We start from the raw sequence: 10,338 nt of genomic DNA on the forward strand, positions 1-10,338 counted from the left end.
AGAAGAAAAGAAAAACAATAGGACAGGAACGGTAGGCACGTTTGTGCACTTATGCACGCCCCTTATGGTCCTCTTAGGAATGGGGTGAGGTCAATAGTAGAAAGTTTTTGGATAAAACTTTTAGGATTATGGGAAGAGACCACAGAGTCAGGTAAAGTATTCAAAGTTTTACTACCCTAATTTGACCATTTTTAACAGCGAATGTGATTCCTGTAATTTTGTTATAGTGGTTCAATTCTTGTCCTATAATTCCTTATTCCTTTTATTTTCAACCCCCATTCCCCCTTTTTTGGGGGGGTGCGCAACCAGTTTTGGACAAGAAACCAGGAGCCTCATTTGGTCTCAGGAAATAGCCAAGGATGGACAAACTAACCTTTGTTGGATAAATCACAGCTGGCTGGGTTTGAATAATACATGAAGCCAAAGCCAAATCCTTTGATCTCTGACCCAGTCGCTGTTCCTCTTGGGGTGATCATTTTACAATCCACTCGGAAGACTTTTAAGTCTGGAAAGGGAAGAAAATGAATCCACTGTGAAGTGGTATATGTCTAAGTGCTATTGTTATTGCAGATGAACTCTGCCCACTGCCAGGAGTTCGATCCTGACCGCCTCAAGGTTGACTCAGCCTTCCTCCTTCTGAGTTGGGTAAAAAATGAGGACCCAGATTGTTAGGGGAAAATAGGCTGACTCTATAAACCGCTTAAAGAGGGCTGTAAAACATTGTGAAGTGGTATATAAGTCTAAGTGCCATTGCTATTGCAGATTAACTCTGCCTATTGCCAGGAGTTCAGTCCTGACTGGTTCAATGGAAGGTTGTTGACTGAGCCTTCCGTCCTTCCGAGATGGGTAAAATGAGGACTCAGCAATAGATGACTCTGTAAACCGCTTAGAGAGGGCTGTAAAGCTCTGTGAAGCGGTATATAAGTCTAAGTGCTATTGCTATTATTCCCAGTGTGTCCTCTTTAGTCATCATTCAAAATAACCCAACTCTAAAACCTCTCGTCACTCATGCCTGAAATACTGACCCATGGAGAACGGGTGGGGGGGAAACAAACCAAACACCCTTGACAAATTATGTGTGTCACATTGTTCTTTATTAGGACTGGATGCCCAGCCAAGTTCTCAGACAGGTTCTCCTGCTTTCCGCTTTCCAATTTCAACAAAAGATGCATGACGTTCCTGCAGGGGCTGATCTTGCCCTGTAAGTGATACAATGGGAGCTTTTCCATCACCTGCCCCACAGGTGGGCCGATCTGCCCACATTCAGTCATTTGTTCATTTCCCTGCTCCCAAAGTTTCATTAACAGGGATTCAATCAAGATCATGTGAGGCATTTATACCATTCTATAAAGCCTTAGTAAGACCACACCTAGAGTACTGCATCCAGTTTTGCTTACCACACTATAAAACAAGATGTTGAGACTCTAGAAAGAGTGCAGAGAAGAGCAACCAGGATGATGAGGGGACTGGAGGCTAAAACATATGATGAACGGTTGCAGGAACTGGGCATGGCCAGTCTAGTGAAGAGAAGGACCAGGGGAGACATGATAGCAGTGTTTCAATATTTGAGGGGCTGCCACAGAGAGGAGGGGGTCAAGCTATTTTCCAAAGCCCCAGAAGGCCAGACAAGGAATAATGGATGGAAACTGAACAAGGAGAGATTCAACCTGGAAATAAGGAGAACTTTTCTGACAGTGGGAACAATCAACCCATGGAACAGAAGCTGCCTTCAGAAGTTGTAGGAGCTTCATCACTGGAAGCTTTCAAGAAGAGACTGGACTGCCATTTGTCAGAAATGGTGTAGGGTCTCCTGCTTGAGCAGGGGGTTGGACTAGATGACCTACAAGGTCTCTTCCAACTCTGTTACTCTGTTCTGTTTCCAGTTCTGCTGTTTTCCATTGTTTGTCCAGTCAGTTGAATCTTTTTTTTTTTTTTTTTTTTTTTTGTTCAAAAAGTTTTTATTGGTCAAAAAAGGTTTATACAAATACATATCAGGTATGGTAAATTTTCATTTTTCTTATACAAGATAAGAATTTTGCTCAAATTTTAAACACATACAACAGCCATATGGCAAGCAGGTAACACGAAGTAGCTAAGTTTACAAATCTTACATACGCAATAAAGAAGGGTCAAGAATAAACAGAATATCATACAAAAGAGAATAAGGAAAACCAACACAATACCAAATATCTTTGTCACTTCCTAGTTTTGGATCTCAGAACTCTGGGTTCAGCAGTCAGTTGAATCTTTGGTGACATTCATGAAAGGTTGAGCCTGGGAAACAAGGTAAGGCAAGAACAGAACCAGCTAAAGGTAATCCTTGACTTACAACCATTTGTTTAGTGACCGTTCAAAGTTAACAATGGCATTGGGGGGAAAATGGCTTATAACCAGTCCTCACTTAAAATCGTCACAGCATCCTCACAGTCATGGGATCAACATTTGAGTGCTTGGCAACTAGTGTGTATCGACGACCATTGCAGCATCTCAGATGTCACGTGACCAATATTGGCAACCTTCTCAGCTGGCTGAGAAGGTCGCCAAAAACAGAATAACAGACTTGAAAGGGACCTTGGAGGTCTTCTAGTCCAGAGTTCTCCAACCTTGGCAACTTTGAAGACTTGTGGATCAACTCCCAGAATTCCCAGAACTCTGGGAATCGAAGTCCGCAAGTCTTAAAGTTGCCAAGGTTGGAGACCTCTGTTCTAGTCCAATCTCCGCTCAAGCAGGAAACCCTAGACCAGTGATGGCGAACCTTTTCAACACCGAGTGCCCAAATTGGAACAAGCATGCATGCATGGGCGTGTGCACACGAGCGCTTGCCAGAGCACCGGAAACCCGAAGACCAGCTGGCCAGCATGCATATGCCTGTTTTTTGCGGGTTTTTTGGGCTGTTTTTAAGCCATTTTTCAGGCCGTTTTCAGGCTGTTTTCTGGTGCTCCAACACCTGCAAAGACCAGCTGGCAATGGTGCATGTGCCCACAGAAAGGGCTCTGCACGCCACCTCTGGCACACATGAAATGTAAAATTTGTTACTACCGGTTCTGTGGGCGTGGTGTTGTGCCTCGTCCAACCTCCTCTCCTCAGCCGGGCCCCTCCCGTCTCCACCCGGGCCTGTTATCAGACTCCGAGTCTGATAATGAAGATGAATGGCCTGTCATGCCTCCAGCCCCCGGCCCTGGTCCCATGCCCGGAGAGGATTCCAGGAATGAACAACAAACCTGATAAACCTCACTCCTACAGCATGTGAGCAGGAAGCCAGCCACGTGCTGGAATTACTGACAGCAGTTCCAGCTGAAGAGAATTCAAAGTGGGAGGATCCTCGCTTCCGGAGATCTGAGAGGCGACACCAGCAGAAGGAAGGGAGGGGCAGGCCTGGATAAATGCTGAGTCATGGAGCCACACCCCACAGCCTATATAAAGGACCTGCTTGTGGCATTCCAATCTTGAGTCAAGCAAAGTCTTATCTAGTTTGCTGATATCGGACCATATCGCTGAAGTCACAACTTGGACTCCTGCCTGCCCTGATAAACCTCGAAGGAATTTGACAAGCTGCAGAGGCTTCGTTGTCACGTTTGATACGGACCTCCTAGACCCGGTTGTCGGAGGGGGAGGGGGACACGACACATGGCTTGGTGGGATGGGTGGGTAATGTGACTGGGTGGATGTGGCCAACTTTTTTTTTTTACTTTTAAAAAACCTTTTCAGCCGAAGAGGTTATAGAAAAAATGCTTTTAAAAGGGTCCTCTGATGATCCCAGCTGAGTTGCCTGATTGTCAGAGGCTTTTCTTTTCTTTTAAAAGTATTTTTTTTGCTTAGGCAACTCAGCTGGGATCGTCAGAGGAGCCTTTTAAAAGAATTCTTTCTACAACCTCTTTGGCTGAAGAGGTTTTAAAAGCCTCTGACGATCCCAGCTGAGCCACGCGATCCTCAGAGGCTTTTTTTTTTTACTTTTAAAAGCATTTTTTCAGCCGAAGAAAAAATGCTTTTAAAAGTTTTTTTAAAAAAACCTCTGATGATTGTGTGGCTCAGCTGGGCATGGGGGTGGGGGGCAGGGATTTTTGCTCCTGGTTCTCCGAACCACACGCTGCCATTGCTACTGGATCGGGTGATCCGGTCTGGATCGGGAGCATTTCACTCCTGCACACATGGCATAGGTTCACCATTTATTTTTATTTATTTATTTTATTTATTTTTTTATTTTTATACCGCCCTTCTCCCGAAGGACTCAGGGCGGTGTACAGGCAGAGTAAAACCAACAACAATGTACAATTTAAAATACCATTTAAAAAACTTATTTAAATTAGCCTGAAAAGTTAAAAATTTGCATAAACTAAAACCCATTTAAAATTTTAAAATTTAAAATTAATAATTTAATTTAAGGTTAAAATTTGGTTCAAGCCAGCCCCGCGCAGATAAAAAGATATGTCTTCAGTTCGCGACGGAATGTCCGAAGGTCAGATATTTGGCGTAAACCTGGGGGGAGCTCGTTCCAAAGTGTGGGGGCCCCCACAGAGAAGGCCCTTCCCCTGGGGGCCACCAGCCGACATTGTTTGGCGGATGGCACCCTGAGAAGTCCCTCTCTGTGAGAGCGTACGGGACGGTGGGAGGCATGTGGTAACAGCAGGCGGTCCCATAAGTACCCAGGCCCTAAGCCATGGAGCGCTTTAAAGGTCGTAACCAACACCTTAAAGTGCACCCGAGAGGCCACAGGCAGCCAGTGCAGTCTGCGCAGGAGCGGTGTTACATGGGAGCTACGCGTAGCTCCCTCTATCACCCGCGCAGCTGCATTGTGGACTAACTGAAGCCTCCGAGTGCACTTCAAGGGGAGCCCCATGTAGAGAGCATTACAATAATCCAAGCGAGAGGTAACGAGCGCATGAGTGACCGTGCACAAGGCATCCCGATCAAGGAAGGGGCGCAACTGCCGAACCAGGCGAACCTGGTGGAAGGCCCTCCTGGAGACGGCCGTCAAATGATCTTCAAACGACAGCCGATCATCCAGGAGGACACCTAAGTTGCGCACCCTATCCTTTGGGGCCAATAACTCGCCTCCAACAGCCAGCCGTAGCTGCAGCTGACTGAATCGGGATGCCGGCATCCACAGCCACTCCGTCTTGGAGGGATTAAGCTTGAGCCTGTTTCTCCCCATCCAGACCCGTACGGCCTCCAAACACCATCATGGCTGTCGACCATTTCAAAGAAATGGTTGTCAAATCTATTCTTAAAAACCTCCAGTGATGGAGCACCCGCAGCTTCTGAAGGCAATTTCTGTTTCACTGGTAAATTGTTTCTCTGTCAGGAAATTTCTCTTTAGTTCCAGGAATTCTTAGTTCTCTTTTTAGTCGCTCCTGTGGCTAACGTTGAAGTAGAACTTAAATGCAAGTGAAGTTGCCCTCAAGGTACAGTTTGGTAATCCAGGGGATGTATTTTAAAAAATGACAGATGAACAAAAGATGAAAACAAAAATAAAATCTCAGCTGAAAAGAAAAAATAGCATCTCAGCTGAAAAGAAAAAAATAGCACCTCAACTGAAAAGAAAAAAAAAATAGTATTTTCTCTGAACCTCCAAGTATTTACAGTCCCAAACTTGATTTTTAATATCATCTAAACCAGTGACTGGGTTATGATTATGTCAGCTGTAATCTGTGATAGTGACTCTGATCTTAGCAGACAGAGATGGGCAATATTTTCATAGGCAAGGATTGGTTTTGCCTTTAATGCTGTGCCACACCGCAAACGGTAGCAGGACCAGCACAAAAACAAAATGTGTTACAGTTTCCTTTACATTTAAATTGGGGAAAGGGGTCATGTCCCAGTTTTTCTTCTCTCTGTTTCTGGCTTTGAAAGACCACCGAATGTAGAAGTTCACAGGGACATGGATGCATAGCCAAACTAAAGGCAAAGTAGAGGTAAGGTAGCTCAGTGGCTAAGACGCTGAGCTTGTCAATCAGAAGGTCATCAGTTCAGTGGTTTTTGAATCCCTAGTGCCGCGTAACGGGGTGAACTCCCATTATTTGTCCCAGCTTCTTAGCAGTTAGCAGTTCGAAAGCAGGTAAAAAATGCAAGTAGAAAAATAGGAACCACTTTTGGTGGGAAGGTAACAGCGTTCCGTGCGCCTTTGGCGTTGAATCATGCCAACCACATGACCACAGAGATGTCTTCAGATAGCACTGGCTCTTCGACTTTGAAACAGAGATGAGCAACGCCCCCTAGAGTTGGGAACAACTAGCACATATGTACATGGGGAACCTTTACCTTTACAGGTAAATATTTCCCTTGTCCAGTCGTGTCCGACTCTAGTTCTTAGCCGAGTAAGCCAGCATTGCCATAAGACGTTTCCATGATCATGTGATCAGCATGACTGTACACCAAGGTGCACAGAACGCTGTTATCTTCCAAACACTGTGGTACCTATTTATCTACATGCATTTGCATGCTTCCGAACTGCTAGATGGGCAGGAGCTGAGGTGAGGATAGGAGCTCACCCCGTCCAGCAGTGCCTGGGTCTCGAACTGGCAATGTTTCGGTCAGTGAGCCCAATGTCTTAACTGCTATGCCATTGCGCCCCATATATAGCCAAACTCCCCCACTGAAAATAATCATTTTTCTCTTGAATCTCAAGGAACCCGTTTTGAGGAGCTGAGTTTTTGCAAAAAGTGGAAGAGGGGATTCCATTCAGCATGCAGGTGTTGGTTGCCCACTCTGGTTTATGTGAACATGCTTCTTTCTAGATTCAGACTTTAAGAGCTGGCACATATTACCCAGCCTGTGAAAACAAGGCAGGATACGGGAGCGGCTGCGCTACTGTTTGTTTTTCAGGAATGTATTAATCCTCTCGCTCCTGTTAGTGGGACTTGAATATGGTCCTTTCCACGGCTTCTCAGCCTAAGTTAACTAACCCCCTGCTCTTCTTAGCGCTCAACTAAGTGGCAAATAGACAGAAATGTTGAGAGCTTCGGGCCATTTCATTTTTTCCACCTGTCACCACAAGAAGAGAGATCTCTGGCTGAATGCCAAAGATGAGAGCGCCCAGCCTTTTGTAATATAATCACAAGGAAAGCTCCCAATACTGTATGAGCTACAGTTGCTTAAGTCAAATATGGCAGGGGTCTCCAACCTTAGTCCCTTTAAGACTTGTGGATTTCAACTCCCAGAGTCCCAACTTCAACTTCAACTCTGGGAGTTGAAGTCCACAAGTCTTAAAGGGACCAAGGTTGGAGACCCCTGAAATACGGGAATGTTTTCCCTACAGTTTCTTCTGCCTTATTCTTTTCCCCTTTTTGCCTTTTTGAGAAAACACTTGAGATCTCTCTCTAGGGTTAAACGTAATTCAGCTGTTAGTCGAAGAGAAGGGACAAACAGTGATTCTAGAACAGGGGTCTCCAACCTTAGCCACTTTAAGACTTGTGGACTTCAACTCCCAAAACTCTGGGAGTTGAAGTCCACAAGTCTTAAAGTGACCAAGGTTGGAGACCCCTGTTCTAGAATGTTCTGTACCACAAGATGTGGTTTTGACTACCAGTTTGGCTGGCTTCAAAAAAGGGTCGGACCAATGAAGGAAATGGTGGGAAACAATGGCGTTAGCCATGAGGGCAGTAGACTGCCTCTGAAGGCATCCGTTGAGAGACAGTCAGTTCCTGATCGTAAGAATCAGAATAGAGCTGGAAGGGACCTTGAAGGTCTTCTAGTCCAGCCCCTTGCTCAAGCAGGGGATCCTTTATCATTTCTAACCAGTGGCTGTCCAGTCTCATCTTAAAGACCTCCAGTGGTGAAGCACCCACAACGTCTGGAGGCAAGCCGTTCCACTGGTTAACTGTTCTCACTGTTAGTAGGGCTTCCTTAAAACCATCCCAGCATCCTCAAAGTCACGTGATCAACATTTCTGCGCTTGGCAACTGGTGTGTATTGACAACAGTTGCATCATCACAAATATCGTATGACCAACATTGGAGACCTTCCCAGCCAGCTTTTGACAAGCAAATTCACTTAACAACTAATTGGTTCACTTAGCAACTGCGGAAATGCCACATAGGAATAACAGAATAACAGAGTTGTAAGAGACCTTGGAGATCTTCTAGTCCAACCTCTGCTCAAGCAGGAGACCCTATATCATTTCAAAAAAAAAAAAAGTTATCCAATCTCGTCTTAAAAACCTCCAGTGATGTCTGAAGGCAAGCTGTTCCACTGGTTAATGGTTCTCACTGTTGGTAGGGCTTCCTTGAGCAGTTGGTTTGTCACTATGAGAAGAGAGTGCTGGATTAGATGGACCCGAAATCCAGATGTAGAAGAACAGCAGGCAGAGCTGGAAAGGCAGGGTTAAATGAGTGATCAGTCTAGAATTGTTACATTCCAATAAACAGTCAAAGTCCAACCCTTCTTAAATTCTGTTGGCCCTTATCTGATGCCAGTTTAGTATTGGACTTCCATTGACTAGATTCTCATGTACAGCCTTGAGCAATAAATCTTCTGAATTTCAACTAAATGCATGTTCCTAATTTTTTGTTCCGGACAACTAATCCAGCAGGACACGACTTACGTTCTTCTGTAACTTTCTTTTATCTGATCACTTAATATCTGTTCTAGCTTTGTCTTTATTAAGGTTGGATATTCATGTAGGGAGATCCATATAATCCCCTGTCCCTTCTGCTCCTGTTTCCAACGGAAGTTCATGATGCCCCTTAATTATGCTCTCATATTCAAATCGCTTTCATTTTGGCTTCAATGGAGTTCGACCTTCCATTCCATTCTAGAAATGGATCCTTTTCTTCTCAGTGACAGTGACCCTGTTCGTATCCGTAGCCCTTCGGTCTCCGTACTTATGAAATGGTGATTGTTATTGTTTATGACATCGCCACAATATTAAAAAGATGCTAAGATTCTAGAAAAGAGTGCAGAGAAGAGCAACCAGGATGATTAGGGGACTGGTGGCTAAATCGTATGAAGAACGGTTGCAGGAACTGGGCATGGCTAGACTAATGACGAGAAGGACTAGGGGAGACATGATAGCAGTCTTCCAATATCTCAGGGGTTGCCACAAAGAAGAAGGAGTCAAACTATTCTCCAAAGCACCTGAGGGCAGGACAAGAAGCAATGGGTGGAAACTAATCAAGGAGAGAAGCAACTTAGAACTAAGGAGAAATTTCCTGACAGTTAGAACAATTAATCAGTGGAACAACTTGCCTCCAGAAGTTGTGAATGCTCCAACACTGGAAGTTTTTAAGAAGATGTTGGATAACCATTTGTCTGAAATGGTGTAGGGTTTCCTGCCTGGGCAGGGGGTTGGACTAGAAGGCCTCCAAGGTCCCTTTCAACTCTGTTATTCTATTCTATTCTATTCTATTCTATTCTATTCTATTCTATTCTATTCTATTCTATTCTATTCTATCTCAGGGGCTGCCTGAGGGTTTCCTGCCTGGGCAGGGGGTTGGACTAGAAGGCCTCCAAGGTCCCTTTCAACTCTGTTATTCTATTCTATTCTATTCTATTCTATTCTATTCTATTCTATTCTATTCTATTCTATTCTATTCTATTCTTTCTTTCCCGTATTCAATTGCCAGCCTGGGGCCTGTCTTTTTCTTTTCTGAGCAAGGCTCCCTGGCACACTTTTGCACTTCAGGCGTTTTTGACAGTAAATAAATGAGATCACTGAATGTGGCCATCTTGAGCTCCTTCTGCTAAAAACGAAGGCTTTTGTATCTGCAAAGCAAAGGGAGATGAAGGCCCTCGGCTCTCTTTGATCCCCGCTTTGTGTCCACGGAGCTCAGCGAGAGAGCTTTTCAAAGGAAAGTTAATATCCTCAATAGGGCTAAAAAAAAAAAAAAAACCCTTCAGCTCCTGCCTTTTGCCGAAGCCATGATAGCAGGAGAGGCTATGCAACCAACACCTTGCCTCTCACAATGCCAGATTCGTGGCTGGGAGTTCCTTTTTATTTGGTTAATGGATTGTCCGATGGCGGAAAGGATTCCGAGACGGAGCTATTCATTCAAGTGGGCTGTCTTCCTGCCCGACAATGGATGTGTGTCGTTTCTTTGGGAGGGTTTATTAGCCCACACAAGAGAAGCTGAATGGCATGCCACGAGAAGCAGGGCGGGAGGCTTTGGTGCCCATGAAGCCCAGCAGAAAGACACGGCGACTTGAAACTCGCACAGCAAGACCCCAAAGGAAGAGCGCACCTGCCTCCAAATGTATTTGGTCCCAGTGCAGGCCTGCGGAAGGGATAAAAATAAATTTAATGAACGTGAAACTGCTGAATGGCTGCTTGGTTTCAATTGAGGCAGGGATGACAATGTGATGCCCTCATGGCCATGACAGAATGGATTTCTCCTGGTCTAAAAA

The sequence above is a fragment of the Ahaetulla prasina genome, chromosome 13, assembly GCF_028640845.1.
Source record: "Ahaetulla prasina isolate Xishuangbanna chromosome 13, ASM2864084v1, whole genome shotgun sequence".
Taxonomy (NCBI): Eukaryota; Metazoa; Chordata; class Lepidosauria; order Squamata; family Colubridae; genus Ahaetulla; species Ahaetulla prasina.